Source organism: Lepisosteus platostomus, chromosome 5, assembly GCF_059453375.1.
Source record: "Lepisosteus platostomus isolate fLepPlt1 chromosome 5, fLepPlt1.hap1, whole genome shotgun sequence".
Lineage (NCBI taxonomy): Eukaryota > Metazoa > Chordata > Actinopteri > Semionotiformes > Lepisosteidae > Lepisosteus > Lepisosteus platostomus.
The window spans coordinates 22331004-22350109 of record NC_142615.1 but is presented as its reverse complement, the minus strand read 5'-3'; the positions used below and the strand labels follow the sequence as shown (position 1 = coordinate 22350109).

Genomic DNA, 19106 nt, shown 5'->3' with positions numbered 1-19106 from the left:
CCGCCCACTCTCGGTGTAAACAAGTCCCTCCTGGTCTCTGCTTGAAATGCACTTTCCTGCGTTTGCTTTGGTGTAACTGGCTTCCCCTGCATGGGCGAATGTGAAGAAGATCCTTAGTAAGTCATTGAAGAAAACCGAGAAGAGGTCGGAGTGGCCTCTGTCGTTCATCAACGATCCAGTCAGGCAGTACTCCTCTGTAAAGCGCCGTTCGTTCACGTCGATTGGCTTTTTTTTGCCTTCATTCGTGCGAGTAGTAAAAGCAGACGCCCCTATTCTGCCGTGACCCGGATTCGAACCGGGGTTGTTGCGGCCACAACGCAAAGTACTGACCACTATACGATCACAGCGAGTTACCGAGACACACGCGGCAGGGCGGAAAGGGCTGTGCTCTCTTCGTGTGACATAATTCGGAAAAGTCCTGACGTTGCATTTCAACTGAGCCCCAGTATACATCGACCCTTCGACACTCTGAGTGACAACTCTCTTGCGTGTTTTCTCATATTTATGTAGTTTGCTTGCATGATGCCGGGAACAGCATGGTTGTTCGCTGCCATATAGTCTAGCGGTTAGGGTTCCTGGTTTTCACCCAGGCGGTTCGACTCGGTTTTGCCTCCTGCTTTCCAAAAGATCAGCACCGTGTACGAAAGAGCCGCATTAAAACTACTCGAACGTGCAAAACGTGCGAGAAGAGGGGGCGCTTGTTTCCAACCGAAACTTCTCGCGTGTGAGACGAGCTGATCATCGCTGTGGGAGGGTTACTCTGGTAGACAGGGCTGACCTTCGGCAATAGGATTTATAGTCTCCAAGATGATATTTGCACTTTCTGGAGAGGCGATTTTCTCCACTTCAGTAGCCCGATTTCGTCGATTGCGTGGAGAGGGCTGTAGAATGTGGCGCCGCCTTTCCTGCTCCGTCCATGACAGGCGTGCTGGTCTCTGGAGAGAGAGCACGGTCCATCAGCGCACTCCAATAAAGGCACTGGAAGCAGCTAAATCGCATTGGCGAAGCTCAGCGCTGGGCCGCTGGGCACGTTTTACCATCGTTTCCGTAGTGTAGTGGTTATCACGTTCGCCTCACACGCGAAAGGTCCCCGGTTCGAAACCGGGCGGAAACAGACATCTTTTGTCGCCAGGCACAAAAGGGGATTGGGGATTCGCCTAGCGCTGTGATCGAACAGACCCACTGGACCCACCTCTTAGTGTGGCGGGATCTGCACAGTGCATGTCACAGCGCATCCTGCTTTCACTTCAAGGCGCGTCCTGATGCACCCCAGTCTCCCGCGTGACAGGTGGGGACAGGTGACAGGTCCTATACTAACGAGGAAGACATCGCTCTCTCCGACCCCCGGCATCGTGTCCCGACCCACCGTGCTGGAAGCCGACGCGTGCTGTGATTCCTTTACGGAGCAGAAATGACAACCGAGGAGCCGAGAGATCATTTCAGCATTTCGCGTCTGAACGGAAAACACAAACGACCAACTCGGAATGACTTGCCTTTGACGCTTCTCAAAGCGTTCTTTGTGCATCGAACAGACCCACTCACCTCTTAGTGTGGCGGGATCTGCACAGTGCATGTCGCAGCGCTTCCTGCTTTCACTTCAATGTGCTTCCTGATGTCGAGTCGACTGCCGTGCGGAGGCTCTGAAAGCGAGAGCAATGAAAAGGTGCACGACGCTGTGAAAGAAAACAGAGAAGTGAAAGGCAGTCATTTCTCTAAGGAGGTGAAAGAAAAGCTACTCCCCGTCGGGGAATCGAACCCCGGTCTCCCGCGTGACAGGCGGGGATACTTGCCACTATACTAACGAGGAAGACATCGCTCTCTCCAACCCCCGGCATCGTGTCCCGACCCAGCATGCTGGAAGCCGACGCGTGCTGTGATCCCTTTACGGAGCAGAAATGACAACCGAGGAGCCGAGAGATCATGTCAGCATTTCGCGTCTGAACGGAAAACACAAACGACCAACTCGGAATGACTTGCCTTTGACGCTTTTCAAAGTGTTCTTTGTGCACGACGACTGCGCCGCCTAGCAGATACAAAGGGGTTGTACAACTTTGAACTAGCAAATGGAAGAGGGCTAAGCCCCCTCTCTTTTAGCCCAGGTTCGATCTGTCTCCCAGAATCACCAGGGCGCACACACACACACACACACCCGTGCCGTTGAAGTGCTCTGCTTCATTTCTAAGGGCAACTCAACATTCACTCCTACCCCGAGTGCAGAAAAGACAGCATCCACAGCAACAACAGCTCAGGTCTCTGCACAGGAGCTAAGCTGCCCTCATCTCCTCTGCTCTGCGGCTCCTGCGGAGTGGAGTCCTGCCTGGAGCCGTGTTTGCAGGCGGCGGCTCCCCGCGCCCTGTCTGGGCGTCGTGTCCAAGAGCTCCTGGGAGGAAGAGAGAGCCCTCCCACTCGGGGGCTTTTCCACGGTCTGTGTGAGGAGGGGCGGGTGTGTCCAGCAGCTTATCGAGCGGAAGCCTGGGGCGGCGGAGAGCTGTGATCGTGCAGACCTTGAGGTGTCACCTCTTTGTCTGCTTTCCCGCCCCCCCTCCGCCCAAGCTCTGCTCCAAAGTAGCCCGGCAACCTCTCACACCTGCACGTGTCACAACCTAAGGTGCGGTCATGAGACACCCATGGGGTGTCGTTCTGTTCTTGCTAATTGTTTCCTGCCCGTCGCAGGCAGGAGTCCATGCGAGGAAGATGCGCTGGACAGAGCTCAGAGGGCGCAGCTGGGTGGCTTTCCTTCTGAGTGACGTTCCTGCAACACTCTCCCGCTACTCTTGGTGCGCTCATGCCACAACACAGGAAGGCTGGAGCAGGTGGCTGTGGGCGCTGGACACCGCCGAAATAGCTCAGTTGGGAGAGCGTTAGACTGAAGATCTAAAGGTCCCTGGTTCGATCCCGGGTTTCGGCATTTTGTTTCATCGCGCCCTTTGTTCCTCTCTCCAGCGCCACCTGCCTAAAGTGACGCGTCCCTTTCTCAGCCCGAAACGCAAGCGAGAAACCAGCAGTGGTTCCTGCTGGTTTCCGTAGTGTAGCGGCTATCACGTTCGCCTAACACGTGAAAGGTCCCCGGTTCGAGACCGGGCGGAAACAGCCTCGTTTTGCACGCTCCTGTACTTCACAGAGGTCTTGAGCGACCGGTCATTTGTTCCCAATGTATTTCCGGTGCCTTCGTGCACTCTTGTACCAAACGCACGTTCCTTCTGTACGCGGAGCCGATCATTTGCAATAGGGCTGTGCCGACAGACCAGGACGAGCTCTGTCGGCTCAAAAGCAGCGCAGGACCTGCAAGAACAACAGAAAGATTAGCATCCAGCGGGGGCCTCTTAGTGAGCCCAAGAGCTCATCAAGAATCGGCTCCAGCAACAGGGCTGGGCGCATTGTTCCATTCCCCGCCCACTCTCGGTGTAAACAAGTCCCTCCTGGTCTCTGCTTGAAATGCACTTTCCTGCGTTTGCTTTGGTGTAACTGGCTTCCCCTGCATGGGCGAATGTGAAGAAGATCCTTAGTAAGTCATTGAAGAAAACCGAGAAGAGGTCGGAGTGGCCTCTGTCGTTCATCAACGATCCAGTCAGGCAGTACTCCTCTGTAAAGCGCCGTTCGTTCACGTCGATTGGCTTTTTTTTGCCTTCATTCGTGCGAGTAGTAAAAGCAGACGCCCCTATTCTGCCGTGACCCGGATTCGAACCGGGGTTGTTGCGGCCACAACGCAAAGTACTGACCACTATACGATCACAGCGAGTTACCGAGACACACGCGGCAGGGCGGAAAGGGCTGTGCTCTCTTCGTGTGACATAATTCGGAAAAGTCCTGACGTTGCATTTCAACTGAGCCCCAGTATACATCGACCCTTCGACACTTTGAGTGACAACTCTCTTGCGTGTTTTCTCATATTTATGTAGTTTGCTTGCATGATGCCGGTGAAGTGGAAATCTAATAAGTAAATTGATTCTTAAAAATGTAGAGAGCTTTGAAAAAATATATTGGTGCTTTTAGATAATATATTTCAAGGATGTAACTGCTGTGCTACAGTGCGTGCAGAATTTTAGAAAACAGTTCGTCAACAAAGTACACTGTTTAGGTTAGTTTAGAAGACAATGTACCAAAACAATATATGCTGTCTGGGTCATTAGAATTAGCTGAAAGTAACTGATAAGCTTTGAATAACAAATCTAGTTTTTCTTCTCTCGCTCTATGATGTAATCTGTTTTCTCTTAGAGAAAGGGGAAGTTTTAGAAGGGACCAAGTGCTGAACTTTTTTACAGCGCAACGTCTTATAAAAACCCTGTACTGCTTGTAACAAATTGAGTCTCTGGTTGCACTTTGCAGGGCTCCCAATATTGCAATATTGAAATAAAGACCTTACTCAGGTGAGAACTCTCTCTTGTGGCTTCCTTGATAGTTATATTTCCATGACAATTTGGGGGCTCGTCCGGGATCACAAACCTGAGCGCGAACGGCTGCTGAAACTCCATCCGGACCCGGACAATTTTAGCAAATTGGACGAACCTCGGAGGATAAACTGTTTATCCTTCCAGAGACGCGTCTGGAGAATTGGCAGCTGTCTGACGTCAGTAAGTGATCCTTTAAAATTAATAGTTATATTTCCATGACAAGAGAAAAACCATCAACACCCCTACCACCTCCACCAATCCTAACCTTGTTTTTACTATACCCTCTGACCTTTCCCTTTCACCCCTTTGCATCCTCAGCTAACATATTTTAAAATTACAATAGACTGTATAGTATTTATGTTTAAAATTAAGGTAAATATGTCAAAATATCAAAATCCAACTGCACAGTGCTATTGTAAGAATGCTTGTCAAGTTCTCAAACAAACCTGCATTGTATTTTTAAAATATTTCAGCAGAGGATTCTGGATAACTGGAGTATAAATGAAGATTCGACGATAATTTTTTTTGAGTGAATATGGTTTTCTGGGGAGTTGCAATGTTGGGCATTATTGGACATTTCCCGGTGACCCTGACACGTGTTAAACACTTGCATTTCCTGCAAATATTAAAATGGTTAAGGTTTCGCTGAGAAATCCAATCGACTGAAGACAATGTTTATATTGCAAAAGAACCCCGTCCCTGGGTGGACTCGAACCACCAACCTTTCGGTTAACAGCCGAACGCGCTAACCGACTGGTAAGGTCATTTCTCGAATCACAAGTTTTCGGTTAAAAAAAAATCTCTTCCCGTTTATTTTGCCAGCCTGTAATATTTCTTCTGCACTGATAACCAAGAATTGAATTTCATTTTTCGCAAGCTGTGTGAATTTCATCAAAAACAAGTTTTCCAGAAAGGAAATGAACACATGCATTTAACGAAATCAAGCCCTTTGTGATTGCCCGAAATGATACGTTCTGTACTACAAGATAGGAAGAAAGACACGGCTGGGATTTGAATCTCGGTTCTTTTGTTTAATAGAGAAGCGCTTTAACCAACTAGGCTACAGTGACAGGGTACCCATCACCTTTTACAGCCGCTTGGACACACCGCTCTGAGACATCTGCGTTCAGTAAGCGCTGAACCTGCGCTCAGAGCAAATTGCCTCTTTTACATAGCAGCCCCGACACTGAGAAACGAAGAGAACTGGCTTTTATCTGCCATTTTCATGTCCAATGCGTTTGACATCTCCCAAGGGCGACAGAGTTCTTTTGCGACACTATTTCTTCTTCTTTTTTATTTCTGTACGCTTTGATAAAAAACGAGAAATCGTGCAACGGAAAAATATCTTTTTTTCATAGAGAAAACGTGCACCAGGAAATGTTGTGTTGAGAAGAAATGATTTAACATGATACGTGACCTAATTTATCGGAGCAATTGCTCGACCAGCAAGATCTGGAGAGGTTGGAGAGTCTGGTGGATGTGATAATTATACGGTGTTGTGGAAGAAAACAGTCTTTCTTTGAATTCTCAGTCAATCGGAATTTCAGTGCGAAACATAAACCCCTTGTCTGATTTAAAGAGATTATATTTTAAAACTCATAAAAAATCAGAAAACACATGTTTCTCACTTTGAAATTTTAGACGGAGCGGTGCATGACTAGTAGCGGCGCTGAGCACACTTTGGGGGAATTCAGGTCATGTGAAATGCCAGCGGTTTAATAAACAACGCGTCTGATTCCGGATCATAAGATTGTAGGTTCGACCTATACCTGGTTCGTGTAAATTTTATTCAAGCTCCTCAGTAATAGATGTATATTATGTAATGAACCGCACCTGAAAGCAAACGTTGGGTCTGTTTCCTTTGTTTTCCAGCATGAAATAGCAAATCGTTACAAAAAGCACCTGCTAATGTCCAATAGCGGGTTTTGTTTTCAAATTACATTTTCAGGCTTCAGACACTTTTTAATAAAACAAAAGTGTCCGGAAACTCATTAACTTTCAGGTTTGCTTGAACCTGTATTAAAAAAAGTTATCTGAAACTTCCGGGATTCCATTATCTGATGTAGCTGTCTCTAAAGTTGGACGTGATGTTAAGCAGATGTGAACTGTGCCTTTTCTCTTAAAAAAAAAAACAAAGTTCTTTTTTCCCCTCCACTCCAATGCTGGAGACTGTAAGCCTGTGTGAGCCCCACACTGCGTGTCCTGTACTGCTCTATTTTGTTTTGATTATCTATGTGGTGTACAGATAGAACTCAACTGCAGGGGGTGAATTCCGTGTTCAGGACCAGCAGAACCTGAAAAAGTAACAGCTGACCTCGACATGATTTGAACACGCAGCCTTCTGATCTGGAGTCAGGCGCGCTACCGTTGCGCCACGAAGTCACGGTTGTCAGAGCTGTTGAATTTCCCAAAGGAGACAAATCAGCTTCACAAAAAAAAAATCTCCTGTGAAGAGCGCAGCTCTCCGAAGAGAGTCTCTTCTTCACAGACCACATTTTATTCTTCCTGCGCAGCTCTTGTGCAGGTGTTGTTCTCAATTACAGATCCAGGAACACTGATTTTTTTTCTATTTTTTTTTAATTAAGTACCCCATGGTGCAACGGTAGCACGTCTGACTCTAAATCCCCAAGTTCATTTTCAAAGTATATCGGAGTCAACTGATACTGATCAGGTTCTGCTGCTACTGAACCCGCAGTCTTCACCTTAAGGTTCAATTCCTCAAGCCTTTTGACCTTATATGTCCATCCCTTCTCGTCAAAACTCGTATTTTCACAGAGTACCCTTCAGAAATCGCAGTATAGAATGAAAAAACTCCAGTAGATCTCGGCCGCTGTTGGTGATTTTCCTTTAAAAATAAATGAATCTCTGGAAATTTTACGGAGTGTATCACTTTCACTGAGACCGAGAAGTGTTAAGCTGTACATGAGTCTTTGTGGTTCGGTTGTTAACCAAAAGGGTGGTGGTTTGAGCCCTCCCAGGGACACTATGAGCCTTTTAATGTACACACCCGTCTCACTTTATCTCCACGGCCGGTCTTGTACCGCAATCAAATACAGAGCCCGTAGGAGGCAGTAAGCTCGCATATATAGCTCACTGTGTATATAATGAAGAAGCAGAGGTTAGTTTCTCATCTGCGCGTTACAGAGCCTTACGCAACTCGTACTGTACCAACAGTTAGGGTTTGATCCCTGCACGGGCTATTAGTTGAAAAGCCATTGTAAATGACGTGTAAGAGATTTATAGATACTGTAGATCAGTAGTTCTCAAACTGTGGTACGCGTACCGGCAGTGGTACGTGGAGTGCCACCAGGTGGTATGCCAAATGACCCTGGAACTGTGTAGTGTGCACTGAAAAATCGGGACGGGTTTTCAGATTTTGTATTTTAATACTTGTCGAATACGCAGGCTACATACTACGATACAGTGCGTGCTAATACTTCAGTGGACACAAGAGATACTCTGTAATTCTATACCACTCTATAGGAATGCGTGCTACGGATGCAAGTGACCAATTGTATTTAAAAAAAGCTATTGTATCTCCAGCAAATAGGGAGAAAGGAGAATTAGCGTGATTTTGGAACAATGCCAACATTGTAAACACAGGAATGCATAGAAATACGTGCTACGAACGCAGGCAATCTTGTGAGCACACGAAAGCGTGATAGAAAAATATTTAAGAACTGTTCGAATTTGAGAAAAATACACCGAGTGTCTCTGTGTTTCGCTCCCATGCGCATGAAATAAAAACTTTAAATAAATACGGAAATAAAAACGGAAACGCGGAAAAAGCTTGCGGATTGCTAAAGCAGGTAAGCTACACTATTTTTGAAGAACCTTATTTACAGTTGGCAAAAGAGCTGACACGTATTATGTGTGGAAAAAAAGCTGCTAAACAGCTCGACCTGCTGCCCCCCTCCCCCTGAAAGACACAGTCATTTATAGAATTATTGAAATGAAGGATTATATCAAAAGTACACTGATAGAGCGCGTTAAGATGAGCAGATGTTTTTCACTGCAATTAGATGAGTCTGTAGTCGATTTGGCCAATTTGCTCGTTTACGTTAGATTCGAGTTTGAGGGTATGTCTCATGAAGACTTTCTGTTCTGTAAACCGCTACCAACAGGAACTACAGGAGAGCACATATTTCAGCTTCTGAATGAATTTATCGAAGAGAATGACCTCGACTTGATAAAATGCATCTGAGTTTGTACCATTGTTCTCCAAGAAGGAAAGCTGTTTAACACTGACGTCAATCCTTTTTATTTAACCCAGATTGTGAAGACAACTCCACCCTATCAAAGGAAAATGTTGCACAAAAGTTGGAAAGCACACTCTGAATCCATCTGTACTGTATATTTGATTTCCGCGATCCGTTCAAGGCTGCTTGGTGCTTCGCAAGCAAGTCATGTTCAGGGAAGAAACTCAGCTTAGAGAACTACTGGTGCATTTTCACTCATTGAATTTGATCTTTGTACTCTCTTTACATTCTCAGCTATAATATTTCAAAATTACAGTTCGGATTTGTTGGAAAACTTCACAGGCATTATTAAGTTAGGACTGTACAATTGTATTTTAATATCTTGGTATATTTACCTTCATTTTAATATGGATGTAACCATAAATGTTGTACTTTTGTCGTACATTTTAACTGAGGACGCACGACGACTATTATACCTTGTGATACATGCAAGACATCTGTAAACGAAGATGTAATTAGTCAAATTGGCAATTAACAGAAAACCACAATTGTATAATATTATTTCTCTATGTCGATGATCAGTTGAAGGATTTGAAGAAACTATATATTATTCCTCGATATCGATGATCAGTTGAAGGATTTGAAGAAACAGCAGTGATAGCAGGTGATTTTGGTTTTGAACCCATCTTTACACCTCAATAATCCATTTGTCCTCGAAAAAAGAAAAGACAGGCATGTTTTGAGTCTCATAATGATCATCTTCTCGATCCAAAGAAACATATAAATTTGATTCCTTCCGTAGTATTTTGGATTTTCTTACGAAGATCTCACGAAGTATTGCCAGGATCTATATTTAGCGTTCGGTAGCGATAACACTGCTGATATTGATTGAGTAGAAATCTATGATGTATTGACAACTTTATCTGAAGTGAGAAGTCCTAGAACGCTGTCTATGAAGTGTTAGGATTCATACCAAGATATACTTTTTGTTTTCAACCCAAAATGCTGCTATTGCATTACACATTATATGAACATTACCAGTTTTGGTAGCTTCTCTGCATGATTTTTCAAAACTGAAACTAAATACAAAATTATTTAAGATCAACCATGACAAAAAAATTATAAATCAGGACTAATATTAATATCAACTGATGTTACTACAGAAAAAAAGATTTAACTGAAATATTAATAAGACTATGCAAGCCTAAAAAGTAGAACAATTCAATTTATATAACTTTTTTTTTTTAGAAATGGGCTCACACACCGGAAGACACTAACGTTTCTCTTCGTTAGAGTATGTGAATAACAGTTTAACCCAAAATATTTGGAGTCCAGAGGGAGGACTTGCTCGCTGAATGATCTCTCAAGAAATCCCTGGTGAGATTCAACAGGTGTTTTCTTCAACAGCCACTAAAAGTCTGATGACCTTCTCTGGATTTCCTGAATATGACGTAAAATTAGTTCAAATCATTTGGTAGTTAACACAACGAAATGCTTTGGAGGTACATTTAAAACAGCAGAGCAAGACTGTAGCACTTCGTGTGTGACTGAATTTAATTGTGTAAACCTGGCTCTCTATGAACACGAGCAAAGAGTTCTTACTCAACAGAAGATTGCGATGTGAGCACAATAATATAAGACATCTGGAGACGCCAGAGATTGAACTCAGGACTTCATACATGAAAAGCATGCACTCTACCACTGAGCTACATCCCCTATGGCACAGATGGTGGAACTGACTTAAAGATGTGCATATGTTTACTGACCACAATCCACCCTTCATGAATAATTGAAATGAATAATTTATTTTTATATACAGTCACATGGGCGACGGTGGTTGATTCTTCAATGGGGGAGTGCGTTTTTCTACCTCCTTACTCGACTGTCTTTCAATTATGTTTTCTTTGAAACCTTTTTGCATCTTTTAAGTGCTTGCAATTAAATTACGCATAGAAAAACAGCAGTACAGTTGATGTTCATGGACTGATGCACACAACTCCAGTGATAAAGCCCTTTTGTAAATATTGTAGAAGAATGTTAAAGGGCGAAACAACGCTCCAACCACGTGAATGGTAACAAGAAGGATCTTATTTAATATGTGCTTTTGAATTGCCTAGTCAATACACACAGGCTTTAGAGATGGACAAATAATTGAGTGAATCAAATTAGTTTTTGTTGGTCGTCTGTGTCTTCATAACTTTGTAGGTGAGAGAGAGGATTGCGAAAATGTGCAGGTGCTTCTCAGAAGTGCGTTGGTGGTATAGGTTCCTTCAAATAACTGAGCCAGTGCATCCCAAATCTTTTCAAGATGATCTGTGATCTGGTAACACATCTCCTGAAACTAACATTCGAGGTAGGAAGTGTGCTCTTAAACACCAAAACACTCAAAAAGGAAGAAGCAGATCTCTGTACACAAGACGGTAGTGCGATATTAGAATTTCAGAGTTCTTGACGGATTCAGGCTCCTTCTCAGAGGTCCTTGCTCGCCAAATAACTTTGCATCTGAGGAAGAGCACCACGGAAAAAACCCAAATCAACAAGAGAGCGCGTTGGTTGCTCTTGCTCTTAATGCAAGGAGCTGTTTTTTTTTCCTCGCGATAATAATTATTAACCAGAAACAGCAGCACAGGTAGGTCGCATTTGTGATTATGTCACTTCTCTGCTTCAGCAAGGTCAATAAAAGACTCTGAAAGTAGTAAAGCAAAACTGAACTCAAAATCATATTAGGAATTCTGAGCGATATCTCCATACAGGTAATCCAATAAGAACGTTAAAATATTTGAATATCATCTCTCTGTAGATTGCGCTGCTTTTTACCCAGAGTAAAACTATTGGATTGAAGGAATGCTAACCGCTGGGTTAAAATGTATAGTTGTTATTTGGAGAAATCTGTAAACTCGTGATCGACAGTGCTGATTATTTTCCGGAGACGGAGCACTGATGACCTATCCGAGCTAATTGAGAAAGCTCACCCAGTGGATACTCTAGCAGAACGTCAAAGAACATTCACCTCTGTATCCAAAGAAACCACAGGAACAACATCAGGAAGCACAATCAATTCCCCTTTTAAATCTTTCCTGTAAGGTATGCTATGTGAATTCATGAAGTTAATCCTCTGATCTCTTTTGATCACGAACAAAGTACTTCTGATGGAGCGCTATGTTCAAAGATTTAATAAGCTTTACCCCTGCCAACAATTCGGCGTGAAGAATTAAAAGTTTCACAGACAAAAGCAGCTCACCACCACAGCCAATATTGAATGTACTGTACTTGCCGGTACACTATCATGTGCACTGCCTCAAAAGTGATCTTGGCAGATGTAGTTCCCTACATAAAGCTGAACGTACCAAAGAGAATTTCTGTTGAGAAAACAAAATATTTTTTCTGCCTTGATGTTAAGCCGGTCTTTTAGAAAGTCTATCTCTTAACACCTCCTGCAGCCTAACAAAAAGCACTTTTACTGATCGTATTGCAGGTCTTAAAACACTAACATTTGGCAGCGGTGGGATTCGAACCCACGCCCCCAGAGAGACTGGAGCCTAAATCCAGCGCCTTAGACCGCTCGGCCACGCTACCTTCCTCCATGTCCATCTTCCTCACATTGCTGGCTTGGACTGGGGGGCTTCAGCTCTTGTCGTCGGATCTAATGATATCATGACATGTGGAAGTGACTGCACCTTCACCTTCCGAGATGCTTTCTATAGCACAAACGCTACTTTCACCGGCACAAACATAGCAATAACGAAGGAGGTGGGTTTCATCCTTTGTGCTGTTTGTAGGGGCGCAACTCTACATCGATCTACTGACTTGAAGAGCAAAAATCAAAATCCTCTCCTACTACTATTGCTTTTTTCATAGTTTCTTCAAATCCTTCATTTGAACGTCGATTTTGAAGGATATTGATGATAATACCACATAAATTGTGGTTTTCTTGTGATCGCCAATTTTATTCAAATATCAGCCTTTTTTACGGTTCCTTGCGTGTTTCACAAGGTATAATAGCCCCCCTCGCATCCTCAGCTAACATATTTTAAAATTACAATAGCTTATAAAGCATGCATGTTTACATTTATATTAAAATTAAAGTAAATATACAAGAATACATACAGTACTAACCCAATAATTCTTGTCAGGTTCTCCAACAAATCTGCGTTGTTATTTTAACATGTTTCAGCTGAGGGTGCAAAAGGAGTATAAATGAATTTTCCCGCCAGCCAAATTCCATGAGACCAAATTCCATGAGTGAACATTATTTTCTCAGAAGTTGCCGGCATTGGACTTTGCCGGTGGTATTGAATTATGTCCAAACTGTTGTAGTAGTTCCTTCTTGAAATTCGACACGTGCAAAGCACTCGTAATATCATAGGTGTTAAAGTTCGCTGAGTCTATTCGAGTCATGGTGTGTATCCCTGCCTATCATTGGGAGACAGGTAGCTTTTTTACGCTCAGATTCCAATCTTCAATGCTTTGTGTGAGAGCTTACATAACTTTCATTTTCTCACATTTTCTGACGACTGTTCCAAAGGGGCACCCTGTCAATTCCGAATACTTTTCAAAAATCTGCCTGCATGTTTGATTATTGTCATTTCATTTAAAAAAAGTTCAATATTGATCATAACTAAAGAAAATAATGATCATGAACAAAAAAGGGATAAAGATGCGAGTCGATCTTGAATCACAGCTGGGTGACACGGGCTTCTGTTCTGATATGGTTGTATGAGAAACAGGAGGAATCGCCAATCTCCTATAGAACATGAGTTGAATCAGGAGTGAGACATTTCGTATACTCGTGCATATGTCAACGCCTGACCTACATCGTAAAACTAACATTAAGTTGTCAGAGACATTCATTTATATACAAACAAGAGACAGACCAAGTAATAATTCTACATTAGTTCAGGTGGGTAAACCTGAACTAACTAACTAATAAACCTATTAATAATTCTACATTAACGTGTCCTACACTGATCAGACTAATTGACATGGTCTGATTCAGAGCCTGTGCAGTTCGTGCTAATTACAACAACGACAGTTCTGAACCCTCATCACCGAACTGAGCACAAGTTCAGCTGTTCTCCAGTTTTGTTACGCATGGTTTTTCATTGCAATTGAGTTCAGAGCTGGAGCTGATCTCCAGACAGTACAGTGTTTTGGGTAAGTTGGAGGCTGCAGACAACTTACCCAAAGTGTTTTCTATAGCTTTCAGGTGCAGTTCATTTATATAAAAGAATGTAAGTGGTATAAACTCAACAAGCCAGATGGCAGTCGAACCTATAATTTTCTGACACGAGGCCTAACACGTTATTCATTACGCCACTGACCCTGCTATTATAGTGTTAAAAAAACGCGTTTTCTACGTCTGTTTAAAAATCACTAAAAAAGACAAAGGGCTTGTGTGTTGCGCTAAAATTCTGCTTCATTTCGAATGCAAATAAAAACCGTTTTGTTCCGTGAAATCATACATTTGTCACATCCTTCATACTATACTTCTCTCTTGTATTAGTAAAGCATTTTGATTTAAACTGAACAATATATTGTAACGCAACAAGGGCGCATTAGGTCGGCCCCCCACCGTCGGGGGCTCGAACCCGGGACTCCCATGTCTCTCTGCAGCAACCCAGCCCGGTGAGCTGAAGAGAGATCTCCCCACAACCCACGGGCTGTGGTCCTGCTATCACAGGGAAGGGCAGTGACGTCACCTGCTCTGGTACACCGGCTCTTAGTGCCTGTCGGCCGTAAGCGTACACTATGAAAGGTTTCATCTATACACTTACACATAATAAGTATACGAATAAATACTCGGAAGAAGCCGCAGCTCAGGTATTAGAGAGATTTAAAATCGGATCGGAGGATTTAGAGTCCAGACTGCAAACCAACAGCTGACACAGGTCTTTTATAGAACTGTTTTGATTTTCTCTACTTTGTCCCCGTGACGTCATTGTCCTGCTCGCAGCCGAGCCCGACACACGTCTGGTTTCTGTCGCTGGGCGCATACCCTGCGGTCCATGCGGGTCCTGATACCCCAGTACAATGACGGGGACGCTAAACTGTAAACAGGTGCCGTCCTTCGGCTGAGACGTAAAACCAAGGTCCTGACTCTCTGTGATCATTCAGGAGAATGGTGGTGGTGGCGGGGAGTCCCCATTACCTGTAAAGCGCATTGAGTGGAGTATCCAGAACAGCGCTATATAAGTGTAAGCAATAATGATTATTATTATTATGTAAAATGCAATAAAAAATAAAACAAAATATCAAACTTTGATTCAAAATAGTTTAATATAAAACTGATAAAGCTAATGCTTTTTTCAGGGCTATATCTACTTTTTTTTTTTAAAAAGCGAAGTCTGTCGCGACTGAAAGTTAGAGAAGGTATACCAGCGGGTGCCTTCATATCGTGAGCGTCAGTCTCGCCCGTAGCTGCGAGAAGGTTAAAAGCGCACAAGTGATTTGTCTTTCGTCAAAGTAACTGCCGGAGCAGTAAGATGCAGAGCACAATCCAGCAGCTGTAGACGATGTTCGGGGAAGAGCTTATTCTGTTTTCAGCACAGGGAGTGAGAATGAGCTCAGTCCGGCTCCCAGCAGAATCCATCCTGGTTTGGTTACAGTGAGTCTGAGGCTCTTTGGATCGCAACGTAAAAAAAACAATTGCTCACATCGTGTGACTTCCTCGACAGGAAGGAAAGATATCACTTAAAAAAATCAGAACTGAAGATTTGGATCCTGGGCCTCAATTTGATCAAATTATTAAAATAATAACTATCAAAATATCAGATTGTGTTTCTGCAACAATTCGTGCACAGTACGCCATTTTAATCTAAAACAGTCACAACGAGGGCTTTACACGCAGTCTGGGGTATTTTCCCCTTTAATATTTTTGCCACTTTATATCGAACCTGTTATACTCCCAGAAGTGCACAGTAGCTTGTACTTAATAAAAATGTACAATTCACCGCTGGTATAAACAGGTGTGTGCCGTGTTTGCCTTTGTAAGCATTTGTTTAAAAAATAAGTTCACAATACGATAAAAACACAGAAAGCACAAACTTTATAATACAACGATACAAAATCAATACCAAATCATTATGCCAATTAAGTACCTATCCTTTGAAAACAGAGAACACCTTTATATCTACAAAAAACTTGACATTTGTATGTATTTTTGAATTACAAAGCAGACAGTGTAGTCCCTTAATTCAAAGATCAGATCTTGGCCAAAACAAGACAATCAGACGTGGGCTGAATTCGGAACAGGAGCCTTTGCTTAGTTGATTATTGAGCTTTTGATCAATGTCTGAATAAAACAGATTCGCTTTTTTAACTCTTTTATTAAATTACATGAAAAGCACCTTCCTTCGAGCCGGAATCGAACCAGTGACCTAAGGATTCCCTGTTGACTCCACTACAGTCCTCCGCTCTACCAACTGAGCTATCGAAGGGACGCTGTAGCATTGCTCTCTGGCCCATAATGCCCAATGAAGTAAAATGTGAAATGGGTGATTTAAATCCCACTTCGACATCAAGTTTCCAACTCGTTTCCTTAGTCTCATTTACCTTGAATTTAAGCCACGAACCAGGATTCTACTGTATAAACTTCCAGGGATATTACAAAATGTTTGATGGGGCATCAATCATTCCAGGCGGAAATTGATTCCTTTTTTTTCTCGAGGGATCATATTAAACATTTCATTAGTCTCGAGAGGAGGATCACCATAGCGTTTGTGCTACATTAATAATATTTTCGTGGAAATAAAGAAGTTGTAAATTTTAAAAATTTATATTTGAATCGAAATGTGGTTTTGAGTTAAATATTAGCGTGTTCATGTAATTAGTTTGTGTTTGTCATTAATATATATATATATTGCCATGTTACTAGAATTTGGAACTGAAGTTTACTAGTTGTGTTTTTTATAATGATTAGACATTTGAATACAATATTGTATATAATGTATAATTTGAACTACATATTGTTAAGGTGTGAATAATTGTATATTTTAAGAATACATTTCTAAAACAAATCATTGGCTTTATTTACTAGTTTCTACACCTATAAAAATCTTTCTTTGATGTATAATAGACATCAAAGAAAGATGTCTATTATACAGATGCAGCCATTCAAAATGGGTGAGGTATTTCGCGGCATACCGCGACACGCCCACCGGGGTATCACGCGGTTCACGTGTGTCAAGTGACTAACTATCCGGCGTCGCCTTGTAAAATCGCCAGGGAGAGCTTAACCTCTCATGTACAGCATTTGAGCCTTTAATTTTGAACTGTGTATTACAGCATGTTAATCATCAGTCATTAAAATGTTGGTATATTTTATGAAAGCAAGATTGCTCAGTTGGACAAAAGTACACAACCTACCTTTATCAGAAATATTTATGCATCAAAGCCTTTACTGAAGATATTACTAATAGTATTAATAATGGATGACTTTGGACAAGCTGTATACTCAAAGTATAATTTCTTTAGCACATTTGTACAAGCACTTGGAATCTGTCCAAGCCATACTTTGTCAGGCATTTTGTTTTACTTCAACGGGCATAAAAACTTCCTTGCTTTTAACAGGGCGTTTCATAATTTCTAACTATGAAAATGATTTAAAATGCGACACCTATCATTCAACTAGAGCTTAAAATATCACAAGGATCCTCAAGAGCACAGCAAAGAGTGTATTAAAAGACACTTGTATTTATCAACGCTTTCTTTTCTTATGGAACCACTTCAGAGGGGTGTTCCAGAAATCGGCACTTTAAAGAAAAAAATACACACCAGTATTCCATTTCTCCCTAAACATTGTAAGCTTCGAAGTCCTTAACTAACGTGATACCGGAGTCAACAAGCATACTTTTAGTATTTGATTAAAAGGGAATATAACATGGAATCGCGTATCTCAAGAAATTAATAATGATATAATTATATTAATGTTGCAAAAGAACTGCAACGGACATAAAAACTCCCTTGCTTTTAACAGAGCGTTCCATAATTTCTAACTACGAAAATGCCAGGTGAAAGGATTTGTAAACATATTTTGTTAAAGCAAGTCAGTTTTTTTCCGCAGCACATAAAATACATTTTTCCAAGAAAGTTTAGCCTTTGTCACTAATGAAACCACTAAATAAAGACATAAATATAGAAATCTTAAGATTTGTTTTATTTAATGTTGGTAGCAGGATGAACTGTCAGAGTGTATATTTTGTGGCAGAGTTGCTGCAAGATGTTAACAGTGAAAAAGGTATTTAGAAATGAGTTATTTCAAGATGAAAAAGAAAACATACATGAAACATGGTTTCATTATGACTAGAATCGGTCTTGAGATATTTTTAACTTGATTTACAGTATTTGAGAGGTATGTCTTAACACCGATACTACAGTGCTTAAGTACTGCTCACGTATATGTTTCTAGGTTTATATTATGCATTTCATACGGTCAAATTACTTTTGAGCAACTAATAAGAAGCGCGAAACGGTATTCGTTTTAGTTTCGTTTTGTGCTGGGACCCGTGGATTGATTAGAGATATCAAGTACATACAAGTCATTTTTTAAATGTTGTAGTTCGTCTTCAAAAAATGTTACGAGTACATCATCTATCAACAATTACACAGGTTCTGTTTCCATATTGCAGATTTTGGTTAGGTATTATCAAATCTGGTGGCGCTGTGTGTTAGTTTACTGAGTCCCATGTCACATGGTCTGTGATTGAAACCTGTAAAACCGGTTTAATTCGTCACAGCCAGCACTCTTCAGGTGTGAGGGTCTTCTGCTCAGAATGAAACGCTAAAATGTTTGTGTATATTCTAATGGAAGTGGGGGCAGGGTGTGTGGGAACAGGTTTGGTTGAAATTGCATTGGAGATCTATGTTCTTCACACCTGAAACATTTTCTCTGAAAGCATTTTCTTCGCAGTTTAACCGATCTTGTTACAGCATGTTACAGTTTACTATTATTAACCATATTAATTTTAAGTGCTTAATGTAAAATCTTGTAAAAATATATTTTCAATGTTCAAATATACATTAAGTCTGACTATCATATAATAAGTTAAATACAAAACTAAAGAAAAAATAGGGTTAAATATAATTCAAAATATTTTGCTAACAATGTTAACTGTTTATGAATAATAAAATGTATTAACTAAGGAGTAGGATGGCACAGTTGTTAGTATGTTTTTTGTTTTGTTTCTTTCTCATAAATACAACAGTAGTACCTGATGTCTCAGTGGCTTTCAAAATTAAATTATGCATGCAAACCTGTGAACTAGAAAGAAAACTAAGATATCCATCCATTATATTCCATAATATCCATGAAATATACGGCGCTGAAATATGTGTGACGCAGTTGTGGCCTGACACGGTGAGGTGCCCTGGCAGCTGTATGATGCAGTGGTGGCCTGGCACGGTGAGGTGCGCTTGCAGCTATGTGACGCAGTGGTGGCTTGGCACGGTGAGGTGCGCTGACAGCTGTGTGGTGTGGCGCAGTTGTGGCCTGGCACGGTGAAGTGCGCTGGCAGCTGTG

General features: G+C 41.9%; 8 non-coding genes across 8 annotated transcripts; 2 read left to right on the top strand and 6 right to left on the bottom strand.

The window, feature by feature from the left end:
- Positions 1 to 275: 275 nt before the first annotated feature.
- On the bottom strand, positions 276 to 347 carry trnah-gug (transfer RNA histidin (anticodon GUG)). The gene has a single exon. It is a non-coding gene; the product is annotated as a tRNA-His (tRNA).
- A 694-nt stretch (positions 348 to 1041) lies between these two features.
- On the top strand, positions 1042 to 1114 carry trnav-cac (transfer RNA valine (anticodon CAC)). Its single transcript has one exon. It is a non-coding gene; the product is annotated as a tRNA-Val (tRNA).
- Positions 1115 to 1735: 621 nt separating this feature from the next.
- Positions 1736 to 1807, bottom strand: trnad-guc (transfer RNA aspartic acid (anticodon GUC)). Its single transcript has one exon. It is a non-coding gene; the product is annotated as a tRNA-Asp (tRNA).
- A 1028-nt stretch (positions 1808 to 2835) lies between these two features.
- trnaf-gaa (transfer RNA phenylalanine (anticodon GAA)) lies at positions 2836 to 2908 on the top strand. The gene has a single exon. It is a non-coding gene; the product is annotated as a tRNA-Phe (tRNA).
- Positions 2909 to 3664: 756 nt separating this feature from the next.
- Positions 3665 to 3736, bottom strand: trnah-gug (transfer RNA histidin (anticodon GUG)). Its single transcript has one exon. It is a non-coding gene; the product is annotated as a tRNA-His (tRNA).
- A 2965-nt stretch (positions 3737 to 6701) lies between these two features.
- Positions 6702 to 6773, bottom strand: trnaw-cca (transfer RNA tryptophan (anticodon CCA)). Its single transcript has one exon. It is a non-coding gene; the product is annotated as a tRNA-Trp (tRNA).
- Positions 6774 to 12084: 5311 nt separating this feature from the next.
- Positions 12085 to 12166, bottom strand: trnal-uag (transfer RNA leucine (anticodon UAG)). The gene has a single exon. It is a non-coding gene; the product is annotated as a tRNA-Leu (tRNA).
- A 3772-nt stretch (positions 12167 to 15938) lies between these two features.
- Positions 15939 to 16026, bottom strand: trnay-gua (transfer RNA tyrosine (anticodon GUA)). The gene is given in 2 exon segments: positions 15939 to 15974; positions 15990 to 16026. It is a non-coding gene; the product is annotated as a tRNA-Tyr (tRNA).
- Between the last annotated feature and the right edge of the window lie 3080 nt (positions 16027 to 19106).